Source organism: Coloeus monedula (assembly GCF_965178545.1).
Source record: "Coloeus monedula genome assembly, chromosome: 1".
NCBI lineage: Eukaryota > Metazoa > Chordata > Aves > Passeriformes > Corvidae > Coloeus > Coloeus monedula.
In genome coordinates, this window is record NC_138781.1 from 14,925,844 (window position 1) to 14,946,899 (window position 21,056).

The 21,056-nt window shown below is 41.3% G+C and overlaps 1 protein-coding gene across 6 annotated transcripts in view; it reads left to right on the forward strand.

The window, feature by feature from the left end:
- The first annotated feature begins 3,130 nt into the window (after nt 1-3,130).
- Nucleotides 3,131-21,056, forward strand: part of ZNF438 (zinc finger protein 438) — a 51,175-nt gene continuing 33,249 nt past the window's right edge. The window contains exons 1-2 of one of the 6 annotated variants that reach the window (XM_082278181.1): nt 3,131-3,171; nt 5,831-5,884. The gene's annotated coding sequence lies outside the window, so the exon portion shown is untranslated. Of the gene's footprint in view, nt 3,172-3,247; nt 5,885-21,056 lie in introns of those variants that run through there. The other 5 variants (XM_082278179.1, XM_082278178.1, XM_082278177.1 and 2 more) reach the window with 5 other exon arrangements.

Sequence of the window (21,056 nt, forward strand, 5' to 3'; positions counted from 1 at the left end):
GCTGAAATGGAGAAGTGCCAGAATACTGGGGGGGTTGGCTCCGTGAATGAGCAGTTCAGGAATTCATTGTGAAAAGGGCCTTACAGAGCCTTTCAATGAGAGGACTGATCTCTGTCCCTCCCCACTGTTATCAAGGACTTGCTTTATGGTACAGTGGGCCCCCTCAACAATTGACTATCCTGTAGGAGAATGGGGTATGCCAGTGCCGTGCTTAACCCCCCACTGATTAAAGAAATCTCTAAATTTGTGGGAGGTGTAAGCAGGGCTGTTGTCTGTTTTGATTTGTTCCGGGACGCCTAAGGTTGCAAACACGAGGAGGAAGTGCCTGATGGTATCTTTGGTCTTCTCTCCTGTGTGGGCCAAGGCAAACACCGCTCCTGAAAATGTGTCAGTGGACACATGTATGTACTTTTGCCTGCTGAAAACCGGGTAGTGGGTGACATCGGTCTGCCACAACTGGCTGCTGTTGAGTCCTCAGGGGTTAACCCCGGAACCCAACAATGGCAGTTGGTAGTGCTGGCAGTTGGGACAGGTTGCAACGACAGCCCTCGCTTGGTCACACGGCAGATGGAACATCTGCATGAGGGCTGGTCCACTTTGATGATAGAACTCATAGCTCAGCTTGGCTTGTGAAAAGATGTCTGGTATGCTGGCACTCTGGAGAGGCACGGCCAGGGCATCCGCTCTTCTATTGCCCTCCGCGATGGGCCCTGGGAGGTTGGTGTGTGACCTCACACGCATTATATGGAATGATTGCTTTCAGTGAGAGAGGAGGTAGATAAACCTCAGAAGCAACCTGTATAAATTTGGATTGCTCACCTCTTTTAGCAAAGAGTGTTCGGCCCTAGCAGTTACACCAGCTACATATGCCGAATCCATGACCAAATTAATCGGTTCTTTGAATCTCTCAAAAGCCCTGACAACAGCTGCTAGCTCTGCAATCTGCGGGGATCCCTCAACAATTTGGACATCAGACTCCCACTTCTGCATCTTTGACTTGGATCTTTCCAAGTCATAACTGACTTCTGGGAGCTGTGCGAGCCATCTGTAAAAACTGTCAGGGCCTTGAGATGGGTATGTCTTTGGAGTGGTTTTAAGGCCAAATGAAAGACTGAATTGAAGAGCTTATGACTGGGTCTGTGGATGGAAATTTGACCTGTGTAGCTGTCAAGGGTGAACTGGAGGTGCTTGTTGTTCTGGAGCAAATGGTCCAGAACCCCAGTGTAAGTGGAAGGTAAATGCATGTGAAATCACATCCTGCAAGGGTGCGGAGGTGTGCCCTGGCTTTAATGATTAGTGGAGCCATGAGCTCTTGTGGTGTTGTGATAGTTTTAATTGGCTGATTGTGAAGGAAGACCCACTCGATGATGAGGAGTGGGTCCTTCAGTGTCACATCCCATTGAAAACTTAGGACATTGAACCTGGGCGACTTACCTGGGACAGTCGAGTGGCAGTGTGGGGTCTACTCAATGCACCTGCCGCGAGGACAAGCCTTCCTGCACCTTCCTGATAGACTCCTGGGCCTCCGGGGTGATGGTTCACGGAGAGTCGAGGTCCTTGCTGCCTCAGACGAGGTCGAAGAGTGGCGCAAGCTCCTCTGTTGTAATCCCCAGCAGTGGACGCACCCAATTAATGGACCCGCAGAGCTGGTGGAGGTCGTGGAGGGTCCTTGGGTTGTCCGTGATGGTGAGCTGCTGGGGGATGACAGTCCACTCGCCAATCCGGAGTCCCAGGTAGGTCCAGGGGCAGGTGCACTGAATCTTGTCCTCGCGTATTTCAAAACTGGCTTCTTTGATGGTCTTGATGGTCCTTGATAGCACAATGTCCAAATAGGACTGGTCCCGGGAACAGATTAAAATATCGTCCATGTAGTGCAGGATGATGGTGTCTGGAAATGTCTTTCTTATAGGTGAGAGGATGTGGGCCATGTACCACTGGCAAATTGATGGTGAGTTTTTCATCCCCTGAGGGACGACACGCCAGTGGTACCTTTTGAGAGGGGCCTGCTTCCAGGGACGAGTGGTAACAGTCCCTGTTTGGGTGCCACTTTGCTACATGGGGCTGCTTGCAGTGCTGGATGGTGAGATGCCGCAACCTCCTGAAAGCGTCTCCAAGGCGAAGCCGCTCGGCAGGACCACCACACACTCATACACACGTACACACGCACACGCATGCGGATAGCTCCAGAAAATGTGTCAACAACAAAGAGACGGGAAGGGTCTTCATATGGGGTTCCACAGGAGGAGTTTAATGCAGCCACACACGTGAAAGGGTCCAGAGACAAAGCCAAAGAACATGGGAGGGTTCAGGTTTCTATGCAGGAGTGGAGGGAGCATCAGGGACCAAAGATCTGAGGGGTCGGGGGCAGTACACAGGTGGGGTTAGGGTAAGGGAACTTACGGGGAAACTGAGGGAGTGGTGATGGGGCAGGGGCCAATGGGAGAACAGGGAGTGGAGAACCTTCTAGATCAGGGACATGTAACAAGGGGCGGGGAGGCCAATGGACCAGCCAGGGAAACAGAACTGGGGCGCATTACCATAACAAAACAAAGCATCCTGGGGGAAACCTCTTGTCGCGCTAACCTGGGGAGGTTCTTTGGTACTAGGGTCTGTTCCACCAATGGACACCCTTTGTCCATTGTACTACAGGCCCACCGACCTCCACAAACCACAATCACTGTCCTCATCCTGCGGGCCACACTATTGCTGATACAGGCCTGGATGCCACTGGTCTTCAAGCTGGCTCATGATCAGACATCTGCACTCCCTCTGACCCAGGGCTTTCAAGTCCCTTATGCTCATTTTCCAGCACAGTTCCTGTACTTTTCAGCGACTCATTTTTCTGACCTGCCCCTCGAAATCTCGTATCCCACTGCCTGACAACCATTAGTTTTGGGGGGTAGCTGGGAGCGCAGCTTCCCCCACGCCACTGGCTGGTTGGGATGTGGGAAGACCTCACTCAGCACAGCGGTGCCCGGGGCGGCTCCGCGGAGCTCTGTGCCTCTGGAGCGGCGCCGTCGGAGCCCGGGCGCAGAACAAACGTCGGCCCCGCCGCCCCTTTCCCGCCGACAGCCCCCGCCCGGCAGCGGCAGCCCCGCGCCTGCGCCTTCCCGCGGGGGTGACGCCGCCGCCCCGCGCCGTGGAGGCGGGACCCGGGCACAGCGGGCGTTCGTAAGTTCCTTCCCCCCGCGGCGGTGGGGCTGCAGCCGGACTGGGGGCGGGCGGCGCCGGGGCGCGGCTGCCCCGCTCTCTTCCCGCCTGCGGAGCCGGCTGGCGGCTCGGGGCCGGGAAGCAGGAGGCGGAGGGGTAGCGGCTTCCGGCGGGGCGGGCGCCTCCTCCGGCCCTCACTCGGCGAGCTCAGAGCTCCGCGCCTGCGGGGCCCTTCACTCGCCCCGTCACGGCAAAGCTGCTCCCGTAGCTTGGCCGAAACGCCGGGAGGCGCGGAGGGCTCGGCAGCGTCCCTCTCGCCACCGAGGTGTGTGCGGGGCCCGCCCGGCTCCCGCCGCTGGGGCCCGGGAGCGGCGGTGCGGGGCCTGCGGCCCTCGGCCGGGGGCGCCGTGTGAGCTCAGAGCCAGCACGGCCACCCGAGCCCCGGCCCCGGGGGTGTCGCAGCCCGGCCCGGGGTATCACCCCTCGAGCGTGGAAACTGCGAGAGGGTGTGACTGCAGTTGCCGGTTCGGATGTTACAATAAAGACCTGCAGAAAGGCCGCGTAGGACAGGTTCCTACAAGTCACGAAGGTTACTTCTACAGCTTCCGCTTTATTTAGTGGTGGCCACAGAGCGTGTCTTCTGTGAGGGGTGGCAGTGGGTGCCTCCAGGTTTCGTGGCGCTGGGCCGTGGCAGCATTTGGCCCCTGTGCGGTCCCTGCCAGCGTGAGTCAGAGCTGTGCGCCGAGCTCTTGACTCCGAGACCTGAGCGATGTTTCATAACCTTGCTGCTGCTTCCATAAAAGTACAAATACGATGCGCAGTCCTCTCGGGCTCCTTAGGGCTTGGAGGGAGCTGATAGGCAAAGGGGTTTTGTCCTGTGGCTGCAGAAATGGATGCAGTAAACGAGTGTAGTGTTTGCGTGTAACTTACTGAGGCCTGTCGGCTTATGAATCCATTAGAACTTTTAATAATGACATAAGGAACATATCCCAGATTCCAAGTTATCAGATGTGTCTGGCATAGATAATACAAGGAGGGAAAGATTTTAAAGCAGCATAAGAGACTTTTCAAAAGACTGTGCAAATGTCTGCAGTGAGCCAGATTTGAAACAATATGAAAGTTTGGCTTGTTTCAATTCATTTTGCCCAAAAGTAATGCTTTATTAAAAGTTTTACCTAGTTCTATACCTAAATTAAGATTGTAGTGGTATGTCTTGTGCTCAGTTCCTTTCTTCTCCAAGTTAACTCTTGTTGAAGCTTTTTAATAGATGTTAAAGTCTCAGTCAACATACTGAGAAGTACTGTATAGTTAAGCTAAATATAGTCTTGAATTTTCTTGTACTGATTTATTTGAACACGTAATATGCCATTTAAAATGGTCTTTCATGTTATTATTCCTTAATAAAAAGGAAAGAAGAGGATAACATAGGGTAAACGCACAGCTCCCTTGGATCACAGTAGTTTGTATGCAGTTTTTTTTTCCCACAGAGCTATTCAGCAGCCAAAATTCTGAGCTGTTGTTCTTTTCTTTGTTTGTTTCAATAACCTGATAGTAGCTAGTTATTTTTAGTAGTAGTTTAAGTTAATCTTTTTCAAAGTTATTTTTATGTGAAGCAAAATACGTATAATTCAGGGACGAATGCATATTTTTTTCTGCTTCAGTAGCTAGAAGAATTGGATTTTTCCCAACTTAGAGTTTGTCAAAAGTCAGAAAGGAAAAGGAAGGGAAAAAGCTTATGACAAGTTATGTGTTTAAAATATTTTTTGTAATGATCTAGTGATCTTAGTTATAAAAATATTCTTGGGTAATTATAACTGGAGGATCAGAAGAAAACCAGCACTATGCTGTGGTTCAAATATTTTTAGCTTTTGGGCAGGCTGTTAAAGAGATAGATTGTGCAGTAGCTAAAGTTGTAATTGAAATGTTTTTTAAAGCATTTGATGAAGAAAATACTAGTTTCCTATGTTTCCTCATCCCATTTGTGAGTGAGAATACCAGGACTAGCAATGACAGGGAGAGCATATGATGAGATATTTCTGACTTTCTCGCATGAACCCTTAGAAATTTGTCGTGACTGTCATACATATGTTTTTGATGTACAAGTTCAAGGATTATGTTGTGCTAGGTGGAAGGAGTGTTCTTCATCAGTGACTTGGGCTGTTTCAAACATTTTTATGGTCACAGGTAAAACATTTATGGAAGTGGTTTAATGTTTTAAATGTCCATATGAAACTGGTGATGGTTTTATGTATTTGTTTACACCTAAGGAGGTAGGTGGTGTCAGGTCAAGGTGAAATAGCCAAATGTTGAATGTAGAACTTTGATTGGAAGCTGACTGAAAATATTACTGTGGTTGCAATTAAAGAAACTTTGGAGTTTTAAAAGTGCATGGTAAAATCCGAAACGTGTGAACTTCTATCAGTTATAATAGCAATATTTATTCAAATATTTATTATTGTAATCTCTAGTCTGAAGTCCTGTTAATGTATGGCATGCCTCAGAGGAGATGCTGTTGTATTGTGGGTAAACATGTTTTAGTAGAATTCTTGTTTATTTACCACTTCCTAAAATGTTTATCTCTCTATTAAATATGATTTTCTGTCCTTTGCTAAATATATTTCCTGAGATATTGGAACTTTCTGTTGTGTTTGTTTGTTTGTTTTTTATTTCCTTGAAATAGGAGTTAAGATGGATGAAATGTTTCATTGGCCATAGCAGCAGCAGGATGTATAAGGTGGGTATGTTGAAAGATTACAGTTAATATCCTTGCAGAGTATTCTAGATTTTGATTCTGTGTCTATCTGAACACAAAGACAGTTTTTGCCTCTGTATTTGAGTTGCTGTTTAATTGTTCATTTAAAATTCTTTAAGGTTGTTGAGGGTGTATTCCACTGGGCTTGTACTCCAGTGAACCTAATTGTTTTCATAATTTCCATAAAAGATATTAGTGGTTCAGCAGCAGGAAAATATGTTTTGATGTTCATCCTTATTTGCAGTCAAGACAGGACATTGGGCTTATTTGCCGAGACTTAATGCTTCATGTTGGCATTTTAATTCACTTACAGAGATCTTACAGACAGCTTGCTTTTACTTAAAAAGATTTTTTAAAAATAAATTTTAAGCATGAACATATATTTAAATTTAAAACATGAACATATATTTTTACAAGACTAACACTGGCAAATAAGAGAACGGTGATGCTTGAGTAATAATTGAGCCCTTTCTCAAGGAGCATATTTTTATGTTGTTGCTATCAAAGTTGAGTGGATTACATACTTTTTCACAATGTAACCACCATTAAATTGTATGACACAGATTTTTTTTTTTTATTTTTTTAATTTCAAAAATAAAAAGTTGTGGGTTTTTTAAAATTCATTCTTTCTTGTGCTGGTGTAACAAAGAGATTCTTACTGCCAGCTTAAAATCGCATTTGGAGAATGCTGTTGTCTTCGTATTGTATTTGCTCTATCACTATTGGTCTTGTCTCCTCATGAAACCACAGAACAACTGGGTAGAAACCATCCTATTCAAATATCACAGTGTGATATTTGCTAATTAAGTGTGTCTTTGACTTACTGTATTATAATACTGTACATGCTGGTATTGGTTTGTCCTTAATTGGCTGTTCAAACCGAGTGTCAGTAGGTGTCAAGTATTACTTTTTTAAAGGACTGATTTCATGGGTATTTATAGCATGATCGAATATTGTAGGAAATGGTAGCGTAGTTTGTGTAGCAATATGTTGTAATCTGGTAATTGTTCCAATTAATATTAAGAATGTAATCAAAACACTGTAAACCTAACTGTGGTAGAATTGTACTGTGTATTGAACTATGATGTGCAAGGGCGTAAGTTAAGGAGAGGCTATCTTTGGTTTGTCACGTCAGTCTTTACCATTTTAGGAAAGAATAATTTCCTCACCTAAACTGTGAACTGTTCTTTTTATCCTTGGTTCTTTCTTGCATCTTTTTGGAGGCCATACAGTACTGAAAGTCTTGCTTGAAGGGAGGCTGGCTAGTGTCCTCATACCAGAAGAGGCTTAGTAGTGAGCTGTCAGTCCACCTTGAATTGTTGCACAAATGGAAAGAATGTAATCAGTAGCTCAGGGCATGTTTCAAAATTGTAATGCATTGTGGTGAGTTCATTTGTAGTTAAGCTTTTATTTTTTGCAGAGTGATGAGATATTTTTTTTTCATGGAATCATAAAAATAATAAAATTATGGAGTATTGAATAATAAACATGCATTTTTTTTTTAAGTGTAATTTTTACTTTTAGAGGCTGCCATAGGATGTTAATTTCTGTGTATGCATTGTGTTGTTTCATTCTGTGGCTTAGCCCATTATTTTTCAGAAAGCCTAGACCCAAGATTGTTGGTTTAGGAAAAGTGTCATGGTTAATGCCAAGAAGAGGTCATGTGGTGAGCTTCAGAGCTGGACTGTCTCAGCCCTGCTGAAGAGCCTCTGTTGCAGCAAGTCACTGGGGAGGCAGGAGTGTTCTTGTGGCTCACCTGGGTATTTGCCAGGCAGACCAGGTGCTAAAGAGATGGAAAAGCAGCTTGGAAAAATTTGTTTGATAGGAAAAGGAGTAGTGGGGGAAAGAAACTACTTCTGGCAGACTTACTAGGATCTATGACTGAAATTGGTTTGGGATATTAGGTTGGTTGTAAGTTACAGTTCCAGGGAGAATTTTTGCTGTTCGAGTTTGGGTGGCAGAGCAGTCAGAACTATGTTTCCATACTCAGTCTTCCTCATTAAGCCCTATGTTACCAGTGGCTGAATGCTGAAATGTCTGTAGGAAGCATTTAATTTTTTACGTGACCCCAAAGCAGAAACCAAATGAAAAAAAACCCTCAAAGGTGCATTGTCTTAATTTTTGGTGCTTTATTCAGCTGTTAAGGATAATTGCAAGGGTCTGTATTTCTTCTTTAAAGGATTTTTCTCTTGGGCCAACACTATGAAAATGATGCATGGTGACAAATTACAGTTTAGACTGATGTAATTTCTATTGTACCTGTGCTTCTTTGCCACTTCACTTTTCTTATATGTATGTTTGTGGTTATTTGGGATGAGCTGTAGAAAATAGGGATTTTACGAAAATGTTACTAATTTTTATAGTTTTGAGCACACTTCTGTCTTCTGCTGAATGACATAGAACTTAATTTTGGTGGGTTTTTGACCTTGACTGGTTGGCCTCCCTACGTGAGACTACAGTCTGCTTATTGGGGGTGTGTGTAATCTCAGATCTGTATCAGGCTGCCCTTTCAAAGAGTGCTACATACACCAAGACATGAGGTTCTGACAGTTCCTGCTCTTCTTCAGCTCAATCAAAATCGAACTGCTGGTGAAGAAATAAGGTAGATCCATATTTTTAGGAAGCAGGGCAGTAAAGTTGAACTACTTAGCATTGGTCACTGCTAATTATGTGCACTGTCCTAAAGATACAACTATATGACACCCCAAAATACTGTTAGGGAATTAAAAAGGATCAGTATATAGAAACTTGCACAGTCCTGTTGTGTATGTAATCGTACTACTCTGCGTGTGATGAATCAAGCACTTAGAACTTAGCAGCCTGCCAGTAAAATAATGTGGATGTTCAGTGGGTTGTGTTGCTTTTGTCATCAACAGATTTCAAGGCTTTACTGAAGTGAGAACACAAATCAGTATTGGATTTAGAAAGAAGAAACTGTTCTATATTACAGGACTCAAACGGAGACCACCCAAATGCCTTCAGCTGGTTTTTGTTATTTTCACAAATAGTTTGTTCTTTTAGCAGAGTGTTTAAGAACAGAGTTGGGTCAATCACTCTATTATGTTTTTCCCTAAACAGCATTATTAAGCAAACTTTACAGTATTGTTCATCATTGAGAGAAAAAAAGTCCTACAGATTCTCTTGGTTTTTTTAGCTTCCAGAGAAAAATAGAGATAAGCTGTTGTGATTTCAAATCTTCAAATTATAAATTCCATGCACTGTGTTTTTGGAAACTTTTCTAGTTTTGGCTGGATTGTACTTCTTAAGGGCCGATATAGTATCTATTATATTTTATAGTATTTAGTAAGTTAATTCAGCGGTGTTATCTATTTCCCATAGTTCTGGTGGAATAAGTAGGATGCAGAATATTCTTGTCCTCCATATAGTGTGAGTTATCTTTTTTATAACAGTCTTAATTTTTCAAAGGGCAGGCCTGCTGTATTTTTTTACTAACTTGCTCTTGTGCCAAAGCACACTTGGTGCTCCACTGAAGACCTAAAAGCAAAAAGTCCTGGGCAGTTACCTTTGCTGAGTGTGTGTTTGTGTTTTCCTGTAAACCAGTGATTTTCTTTCTGGGCAGATACTCTGACTGGCAAGAGACAAAGATTTGCAGACTGTAGTGGGTGAGATACAAGGAAGAAATTGTGCTGAAGGATGAAAAAGCGAGGACTACCTGGCCCCAAATGATGTCCTGACATGTTAGTAATGCCACATACTCAAAGTAGGGGACTGCGTGTTAAAAATCTTGTTTCTGGGAGCTCTCTTAACTTCTGATACCTGTGTTTGTACTTGCAATCAAAGTAAACAGTGTGATGGAGTATAAAATGGTGTGGTAAAAATCAGTATCTTACTGTCATACAGCATGCCATCACAGTGGTTGTGGTGCTGGATGCCTCTAAAAAGGATGTAGAGAAGACAGAAATCAGGAAAGAGTCTAAAAGAGGAATCTGGGGGGATGGAAATTTGCCTTTATAAAGAGAACTTGGAACAAAACAGATTGCTTAGCCTTTGAAAGGCAGTGAACATGGAGAAGTATAACACAGGTACACAGAATGATGAATTGTTTGAGAGAAGTAACTCAAAAGCTTTTGTTTTGTTGGTTCATGCTATAAGAGTAAGGGGACATTCTGTGAAACTAGGATGGCAAAGTGAGAAAGGAAACTTGAGAAAGGATGTATTTCTTAAACTGATAAGACTGAGCTCTGCAGTCTGGGGATAATTTTGATTTAGAAAAATTCTAATAGAAATTGGATAAATTAGAGGGCAAGAATATTTCCACAGGCTCAAGTTACCTTTTCTCCTGAAAGAATATAATCTCTCATCTTTTTGTCACTGGCAAAATTATTTTTTCCATCATGATTATTAATAAAGCTCATCTGAAAACTATGTGTTGATGGTGTGAGTAAATGAATTCAGTCTATCCCTAGTTTGTTAATGGGAGAAATAGTTGCAGCATCTCACTAATTTGTTTGCTCTCTTTCCCTGTATTGGATTATATCTAGGTGAGATACCCACTAGGTAATATGTCTAGTTCCTTTGGTAGGTTCCACTGATTTACTTTGTTTTTCTGGTAGATGGGCACATTGGGGTAGAGGTTTTGGGGATTAACATCAGGGTCCTCATAAAATTGGAAGGCATTTACATAGGCCAGTTGTTTTTGTGACTTGTCACTTGTGAGGCACTGTCCTGTTCAGCTTTGATTTTTCTATTGCCTGGGCTTGTGATTAAGTTGGTGTTCCCGCAGTAATTTAATTCAAGTCAGTACACAAGTTTGTTCTGTACCTAGAGTGATAGAATATTTTGGGAGGATGAAATGAGCTAACGCTGGCCTTCTGTGTCACCCTGCCAACTCCCAGCAAGTATGTAAAAAGTCATAAAAATAGCAGTGGGGGTATCTTAATTAAATGAGCATGCTTGTCGCTCTGCCAGTCTTTTCTCTTGGCATGGTTCAAGTCTTAGAAACTGTTTGCTTTCAGTCTCTGTCAAACTCAAACATAAAACTCTATGATAAAAGTATCAGAAGCAGTGTTCAGCTGGAAAAGACTGCAGATTCAGCTTTTGCTCATTCCCACTGAAATGTCCTTTTCTCTCCATTTAACAGAGGCTGCAGTTTTTACTTCTGGTGTCTTTAGCAGCAGATTGAGTTAAATTTGTTGTATTTGGCTCTAGAGCAGCAAAGAGCAGATGTCAGGGAGGTGCCGTGACAGGAATAAAAAAATTCAGAAGGCTTGTGGGAATTTGGGGGTGAGAGGGAAGTCTTCCTCCTATGTTTTCCATGCTAGAATCCGTATTATAACATTTAGAGCTGGCATTCAGTTCAAAACTTGCTGTGCTGCAAGGGTTGATGCATTGACGCAGACATTCTTTCCCACAGCTCAAATTGTGGAAACAGAGTTTATTTATAAAATAAAATATGCCTGTGAAATTATAATTGATACCTTAATTATGGAGAACTTGCTTGAAAGATGGTAACTTAGCGATCCGTGGGACATTTTCCTGGCTTAGAATAGCCATGATTTATACTGAAACATTTTCTCTGCATGAATCCTAGAAATGGAATTCCCCTGTCAAGGCAGAAAAACTTCAGTAACTGAGAGGTACTCTGCCAGGGATGATAAGTCTTAGATAATAAGTCAAGTTTTAAACATTATTTAGGGTTGGAACATGTGAAAAGTAAGCTTTGCTATTTGGGATTGTCACTATTTGAAAAATGTGCATTTAAAAGCCACCACTACGTGTTTCCAGTCTTTACATAATCAGGTGGGTTCCAGATGTTTGTGGGATCCTGGAGAAGTTTGTTGCTTTGGATTATTTCTTTTCACTTTTGTAAATGACCAGAACGCTCCAAAAGTCAGTTGTGGCTTTTTTTTTCCTTTAAATCTTATCTTATTGCGGGCCATTTCTGAAAACACCTGGTGTAGTTTGTTAGTCAGTAGACTGATTACTTGTTTGTTTGTCTTTCTTTCTCACATCTTTGTTTTTCATTCATCATCTACTTGCACTACAAGAGTATATATTGCCACAATATAGTTTACAGAAACATAAATACAATGTAATTTACATCATATTTGCATAAGTTTGATTACAGGTTGCTGTATTTGAAAATTGTGTCAATTCTCTGTTGTTGTATGTGTAGAATGGTGTACTTGATAATTTCTGGAGGAATTTGTCTTTTTCTGTGATGAGAAAGTTTTATTTATACAGTGATCTGGAGGGGAGGACAGTAATAAATCTGCTTTTCCTTGAGATGGTTCTCATTAGTCTTGTGTCAGTGTTTCAGTAAACCATGTTGACTCCTGCTTTGGATCTTCTATTCTGGTGGTGAAGCTGGACTCTTGTCTAGCTCTGGTAGTAGCTCTTTTCATTTGGTGGGGAGATGGGATTTGACATAAAAGGAGTGTATGTTACTGTGCATTTGGTAAGAATATAAAGTCTGACTTTGTTTTTCTAAAGCAATTAGTATAGTGGGGTGAGTTGACAAAAGCATTGGACATGCTCTGTTCTCTTCAAAGTCCTGAGTGGAGTGTGCTTTTCAGGTTTGAGAACAAATCTTCCCATGTTTTTTGCTGATAAAAAATGTCAGTGCACTGCTAAAAGAAAACAGGACAAACTAGCTTGCCTGTTGGCTGTAGCATGTTGAATGTCTTGGTTAGACAGCTAATTTCAGTGACTTGATAGTGACAGGCCTGGAGATAATTGTGGTCAGAGCTGCTCCAAGAGGAATGAGTGAAGACTTTTTGATTTCCTAAGTGATAAGGAAACCAGGTTTGATCAACAGCTGCTGGGAGGGTTATTCAGGCACTGAGTTAATCTAGTCCAGTGCATGATTTTTCACCTTGGACCAGTTTAGGGCATGTTCTGCCTAAGGTGAGCTGGTGAAATTAACAGTTTGGGTGGGTATGATTAACATATTTTATGTTTGCCCTGAACTTAATTTCTTACAGGTATTTTTCATTTGGCTGTCAAATTCTTTGTTGTGTCAGAAAGATTTCGTGACCACATCAAAAAAGTTAGAAAAATGGTTAAGTTGTAGATTCTGTATTTAAAGATTGTGTTCTAGATCATTTAAAGGTTTCTTTTACATGATAAGATTTTGCTTCAAAAGAAGCATGAAACTGTAGATGTAGAGTCTGTTTAGGCTAGATCAAGGTTGTACCTGTTTTATTTCTTTTTTCGTGATTTCATGCAAGTGTCAAACCTACATTTATATACTAGCATGCATTGAAGATAGCTGTGTATTGTGAGGTGTTAAGGTATAATTGATCTAATTCACTGTAAAAGTTTTGAAACCTTTTTGAAGGTGTTTTTTGCATCTAAAAATCTTCAAATATTTGGTATAAAATATTGATGTTCATTGGAAAGTGAAATTTCTGTTCAATTTCAAGACAAGAAAACTTGTTCAGGATTCAAACAGACCAAACTCTTACTTTTCTTTTTCAGTTTTAAAATTATTCTACACTTACGGAAGTGTAGATCCCTTTGAAAGACTTAGCTGATCAGCTTTTGAGAAGCAGAAAAATTCCTCAGATTAAGAATAATGCTAACAAAATTGATGGAAACTCCTGAATATAGAATTGGTTTGTTCTACAGATGTTCTACAGATTCCTGTTCCAGGAAGCTGTTCATTTTGGAAAAGCAAGAAAATCAAGAACTATGAAATCTTGATTACAGAAGTTGTAGAATAATGGGTTTTAATTTGACCATCAAAAATGCAAGTCAAGGAAAAAGGGTATTGTCTTGATGGTAATATCTGATAATTTGCAAAGCATCTTCCCACTAGACAAAAAAAAGTAAAAAAATAATTTGTAAAGTGGACTGTACATATATATTATTGCAACTGTCCTGTCTTATCAGGGAGATAAGACAGGCTGAGTATCCTGGGTCTTATTTAACCCTGAGGGATTTCAGAGACAATAAACTTGGGCATGTTAGCCTTCTTTTGTCCAAGTGGAATTACGTTTTAAAGTGTGTGCTGTTCAATAATGAACACAATTTATTTGAATTGTCCCTTTATAACATTTCAGACATGAAACACTCGAAAGACCGTTTCTAAAATGTTGATTAGTAATTGCAAAATTAATAGATAAACTTAAAGATTTTATAGAGGTTAGTACTGGTTGAGAGAGAATAGCCATGCTTGCCTTTTTGGAGGATATTTGCAGAGAACATTTTCAGGTTTTCTTTGGTGGCCTCTCTCTCCAGCACTTGTCTCTGAATGGTGTAGTTACCTGATAATTCAGTCTTTGGCAATTATCTTTAGAAAGCTGTTCTGTATTGGGAAGGAGAAAATGTTTAATGTGTATACTTGTAGTGAGGAAGGCACTGGGTGGGAATATTAACTCGTGTTAGGTTGACTAATTGTAGATGTCCCCAAAAGAGGAAGTTTTAAATTTCTACTGAAATCTAGTTTATAGATAAATACAAATTACTGTATTCAGAAGCATAGTAATTTAAAAACTAATATCTTTGGAATTCACTTTTTCATTATAAAGTGGTTTCACAGGCCCAGAATATGAAATTTTTTACTTTTAAAGTTTTTAAAGTTAATTACATTTCTTTCTAGAAGTAAGATGAATGCCAGTAAGCTCCCAATTAAAAAGCATTACTTGTAGTGGTACACTAGAATTGTGGAATGTCTTGAGTTGGAGGGGGCCCACAAGTATCGCTGAGTTCAACTCCTACTAGTTTTCAGATATAAATTCTAAAGAGGTTTCACAAAGAGCAGATGTGGTCAGGTGGAAAATGTCGATTTGCAAAGGGATCCTCTGCAGTGCCCACTGTTGTGAGCTGCAGTGCTGCTTCAGGGTGCAGCAGATGAGTCAGCTGCAAGTTCCTGTATTGAAAGGAATGCTCAGTTTCTGATGTGTTGCCTACACTTGGGAGGTGCAGGGAGCCTTTCCCAGGGCTGTTGCCACCAACTCATTTGCATGGTAATAGCCCTTGTAGGTAGTTCCTGGCTTCTGACAGGCTTCAGCTATTTCACCTGGCTGAAAATAGGCTGGGGTTTTAAGCACATTGAACTGAAAAAACCATACAGTGTCACTGGGACTATTTTTGCTTTACACGTACAAGTACTTTGAAAACAGAGTATCTGGCAATAATATTGAATTTTTTTTTTTTTTTTTTGACCAATCCACAAACACTGTTACATGCTGTGGATAGATTTGTGTTGCATTTATAGCTGCTGAAAAATTAGTGGCTCATCCACTATTGCAGTTTTTTTGGCTAGCACATTGTATGAATATTGTACTGCGGAATCTTTAATCTGCTGTGGAGACAGACAAATTCAGGAGAAGTGACTTTAATCTTTGAAGAACGTGTGTTGACTGGGAAAGCTAGTTCAGTTTATTTTTGCAAATCACCAACCCTTAGAGGTGGGATTAAGTTTAGTGCAGGAGAAGATGGAATTTTCCCTTTGTCTCCAGAGTGAGGTCACGGTGCTTGTCTCTCTTTTCAGCCTCCATCTCAGTAAAATAGAAAATATGATTGTTTCATGTTTCAGTTTTATCTCCTGAAGAATGGGAGTTACAGTTACTTGTGTAGGCCGTAATGTCAGCAATTACTTTTTGTTACTTCTGTACTACACTGTCTCTGTCCTGTTTGCATGCCTGTGTTTGAAATTCTCATGTGCTGCTTTTGTATTTTCTCTTTTTTGCCCCTCGATTTTATTTATTTAGAAATTCCACTGAGCAGGTAGCTGAGTAGACTTCAGCCATCCAGGAATTGATGGTGCATGTGGCTTTAGTGATGCAGAATCCCACCCACCTTAGATGTGAAGGCAGGGAAAAGGAAACAAAACAGAATCCAACAGAAGAGATGAGAAAAGAAAAGCCTTTGGTAGTAAAGGAAGGTAGAGGGGAACACCTGAGTGACAAGCTTGGAAGAAAAGAAGCTGAAGTGGTGGTATGGTACACTGGTTTTGGGCAATGCAATATGTGATGATGCTGTTCTGATTTGTAATTTTAAGAACAGCTAAAGAAGCATGTTGCTTAAATAAGATAATTCACTGATTCTTTTTAATTTTAAAAATCTCTTTTTATCTCATTTTTCAGTAGAGCAGATACACACTAGCACTCATTTTAGGGGAGCTTATTTTTGTTTAATGAGAATATATTCATGCTAATTTTAATAAATTAATAAAAACAGTAGTGCTTGGTTGCTTTATTGCTCATCTCTTGTCTGTCTGGGGTTATGTGCAGCATTATGTCTTGGTAGATTTAAAGGAATGCAATGTTCCTTAATGAGGAGCTTAAAAAAATCTCTTGTATAACTAAAATGGGTCCCAATTCTGTGTGAAGAACAGGCATGTGATCACTTTTCACTTTCCAAAATGACACTTGAAGCCTTTCTAACTAGGCTGAACTACAGTCAGATCACTCAAATTCCCCTGTGTCCCTAGAGAACAGAAATTGTTTCACATGGAGTACTTGGAGCCCATTCAGCTGAGTTACGGGGTTTATTTCAGAGTTTGGGAGATTCATTTTTATGGAATAGGTAACAGAGAGTTAGCATTCTTCCTTGAATAATGCTCTACGTATTTTGGACAGAAGTTTTCCATGACTGAATAAAAACAATATGTTTGACCATCTTCTAGAGGGAACACCGTTTGGTCAGCATAAATTTAAAAGAAAAAGTCCAGAAGAGACAACCAACCATTCTTGTGTGGTGTTTGCAACTTTTTCATGTTTCTTCTGGGCTTTAATTATACTGCATATACATGGCACGAAGAAAGACCAGGGGTTTTGTTCTTTTCATGAAGGTGTAGCTTTATCACATCGTTGGGAATTTATAGCCTAGTAATATGTAGTGTTTTTTCCATTCCTGCATTATGCAATTGGTTTGTACAGCCTTATAGTCTGGCAGCTGAGAGCTCACTTTTTCATGATTTTTTTTGGCATGAAAGGGTTACTGTTCACATTTCCTGTGTAATTCCTTCTGATCTTGCTGGGCTGTAATTACTTTCTTGATGTTAAACATTCCCAGGCTCCTATAACCTTCTAGCCTGCTTGCACTGGCCAAGTTTGTCCCAGGTGATCATGTGGGCGAACCTCCTGTTTTTAAGGATAAAAATCTCTCCTTCCTGTGTGAGATAGGCTGCAATCCCAAGAGAAATCTTTTAAAAAATAATAATAAGGTAGCACATCACTCTTTTAGAGTCAGACTTAGCAGCCAAAATACATGACAAATCAAGTGTGTGGGTTTAGAATTTGCTGAATCTTGGTTGAATGACTAGAAGTTCACATTAAAGATTATTTTTTCTTAATACATTTGGAAAATAGGTTATGATATAAAAAAGACAGATTTTGACTATAGCTTCTTACTTTTGACCATATAATTGGCAAATCTTTTTAAGCTTGTTTGAATGTAGAACTACTTAGCTGAGCCTTCAGGATTCTTTTTTCTTTTAAATTCTTTGCAGTAGCTGCATAGCTAAAAAAAAAAAAAAAAAAAAAAAAAGGAAAAAAGGAAAAAAAGCCAGGATCTTACTCAATTCTGTCTTTCCTACATAGTTGAATTATACTGTATTTCTTCTGATTTTCAATTTTGATATATAAACAGTAAACCCAAAATATTATTTTGTTTTTAAATAGGAGTGACTATACTGCTGAAAGATGTTGACTTCAGAGGTGTGGGAACTGTTCTGTTGCAAAGGCACCAAAAGGTTCTCTGTGGTGCTCTTCCGCTTTAATATGGAGGAGACACCTGTAAGAATGTGAGTGAAGTTTGTTTTCCATGACCTTTATGCTGTTTTCTCACAGTGCCAAGAAAGATGAAAGGTTGTGAGGGCAGGGTTTTTTTACGGTGTGAGGAGTTGTAATGGGCTGATACATTGACATGGGGGATGTTGGGGTTTTTTTTTTTCGTTACTGGCAATGTCAGAGAAAGTAGTTGGAGGTTCTGTGCTCTGTTGGTTCAAGAAATAGCCAGAATTTTGATACTTTGGTTAAGAGCAATCTCATTATTTTATTATGCTATTATAGGTAACTTTTTTTGTCATAATCCTAGTCTTATTGACTTGTGCATTTAATTGGCTGCTTTGTGAAATTCTCAGGCTGCAAGTAATTCTGTTTCTTTGACCTGTATTACTGTACTTGCAACACAGATACTCAGAAGTCATCCCGGTACCTGACTGACTGGAGTCCTGTGAATGTGTTGCTGTGAGCTCATGAGATTATATGATTATACCTGTAAGAAAATGGTTTGTAGGTAATAAATCATAGCAGTTTGAGCCATTTTCTTAGTTTAATTCTCATGCATTCTGATGCCTGTGCTTTACTATATAAATAGAAATTAAAACGGTGTGTGTGTTGTTGACTGTGCTGCTATGCTAGTGAAGGATAGGAAGAATATATTTTAATAAAAATGTCTTTTTTTTTTTCTTCTCAGGAAGTCTTTGAATTTGATGGCTTAGTTATAATTGGAATGCAGTCAGTATGCTGCCCAGTTCTTAATTGTGTACTCTGTCATGTAACTGGGAACCTGGCTGTCAGATATGTCTATTTCTTTTGTTGAACCCAGATGTTCTTATGGGGTATTGTTCAAGACAGAGAAATCCAGTCCTGGCATAAAGTATTTATACAGTAGTTATGTGAAAAAAACCATGAAGCACTAAGTGAGTATAACTGGACAGAAGAAGACACTGCTTATAATTTCCAATTAGACTGTCATTTTATTGTGGCTTGCGTGTCATCTTCAGATACCTGAGATTTTTTAGGAAACTTCGTATGAAGAGGGTTTGCCTTTGCATAGCCACTTGGGTTAAACATGTTGCAAGCATGATAGGCTTCCTGTGCAGCAGGGTAATACTTTTGTTAAAGCTTTTTTTTCCCCCCAAACCAGCTTACTTTTGACTATATATTATGAAAACACTGATGACTTTAGAGTTAGTTGAGAGGCAGACTCTATTGAAGCCTGTTTTCCATCTCATAGGATGTGTAGTTCATCTTGCCATTCTCTTGACCTCAGATGAAGACAGAGAATAATTACTCATTATTTTGTAATTAAAGGTAACCTGTTTTAAATTTACTTTGTAAAATGCTTAGAATGTAACTGAGCAGACTCTCCATTATGAATTTCACCTTTGTGGTGGAAAGTACCCTGAGTGGTAATGAATTTTTTTCTATGAAAAATCTGTGGTTTCAGAGTCTATGCGAATTGCCTCTTGCTTTTTATATAGAAGTCATGTTACAGGATGTAAGCTGTGTCTGTGTGTGTGTGCATGTTGATCTTCTAGTGATTTAAGTTAAAACTCTTTTGCACTTACATGTCTGTAATGTACTAGAGGCAAGGTGATGAATGTAGCTGTGATGCAGGGAAGAGTTGGACCTAACCTTAAGTTTATTTAGTGCAGAGAAAGAAGCTGTTTGGTTTTAACAAGCTGCTATAGAAATCAGGATTGATTTGAATTAGGTGAGCTTTTAAGCTTTCAGACAATGTAGTCAACTGTATTTTTCTATTCAGAGTTGTACAAGTTCTCTCTTCGGGAGGACATGTAAATTACTATTGTGACAAAATGCATAAATGTGTCTAGGATTTGTTCATAATTAATTCATTTTACTTATCTAAGGAAAGATTAAATGCCTCTGTTTGAAACTGGCTATAAAAAGTAACATGTAAGCAAATTTAACACACATCCGGTGTAATAGCACATTTGGTAGAACTTGAAGGCACTTTGTTTTCAAGTGCAGTGGTTTCTCACTTTCAGTGTTCACAAGCTGTTTTGTCACAGAGCACTTCTTGACTAGATTTTTGAGGGCAGTTTTTATCTCCATGGCTTTCTTGACTTGAACTATATGTAATAGAGTCTTAAATACTGCTAAAATGTTGGTGAATTATGTTATTTACCATTGGTGTGCAGAAAGAATCCCATAATATCCTGAGTTGGAATGGACCCACAAGGATCATCAAAGTCCAGCTCCTAGGCCTTCAGAGGGCAACCCCAAGAGTCACACCCTGTGCCTGAGAGCATTGTCCAAACACTTCTTGAACTCGTGTCAGGCTGCTGCTGTGACCGTTTCCCTGGGGAGCCTGTTCCAGTGCTCAGCCACCCTCTAGGTGAAGAATCTTTTCTTAATGTCCAACCTAAACCTCCCCTGACGCAACTTCAGGCCATTTCGTAAGCTCCTGTCACTGGTCACCAGAGAGAAGAGATCAGTGTCTGCCCTTCGTCTTCCCCTCACAAGGAAGCTGTAGGCTGCAATGAGGTCTCATCTCCGTCTCCTCCAGACCAAGTGACCTCAGCTGCTCCTCATTTGGCTTCCCCTCAAGGCCTTTCACCATCTTTGTGGCTCTCCTTTTTACACTGTCTAACAGCTTTATATCTTATATTGTGGCACCCGGGCCTCAGGGAGATGCTGCCCCAGTGCAGAGCAGAGTGGGACAATCCCCTCACCTGCCCAGCTGGCGATGCTGTGCCTGATGCACCCCAGGGAGGCCCAGAAGAGTGATTTTGACAAATTAGAGGTCTGGACAATCACCAACCACATGAAGTTCAACAAGGCACAGTGCTGGATTCTGCGCCTGGGATGGGCAATCCTCGATACAGAGACTGGGGAATGAGAGGCTGGAGAGCAGTGCCATGGGAAGGGACCTGGGGGTCCTGGTCCATGGCAAGGTGAACATGAGCCAGCAGTGCCCTGGCAGGCAGGAGGGCCAGCTGTGTCCTGGGGGGCATCAGGCACAGCATCACCAGCTGGGCAAGGGAGGGGATTGTCCCGCTCTGCTCTGCACTGGGGCTGCCTCACCTCAAGTGCTGGGGCAATCTTGGGTGCCACAATGTAAGAAAGATATAAAGCTGTTAGAAAGTGTGAAAAGGAGAGCCACAAAGATGGTGAAGGGCCTTGAGGGGAAGCCATCTGAGGAGCAGCTGAGGTTTCTTGGTCTGTTCAGCCTGGGGAAGAGACTTGAGGGGAGACCTCATTGCTGTCTGCAGCTTCTTCATGGGGGAAGAGGAGGGGCAGGCACTGATCTCCGGTGACCAGTGACAGGACATGAAGTTATGTCAGGGGAGTTTTAGGCTGGATATCAGGAAAAGGTTCTTCCCCCAGAGGGTGGCTGGGCACTGGAACAGGCTCCCCAGGAAAGTGGTCACAGCACCAATCCTGATGGAATTTAAGAAGCTTTTTGGACAATGCTCTCAGCATGTGGTGTGACT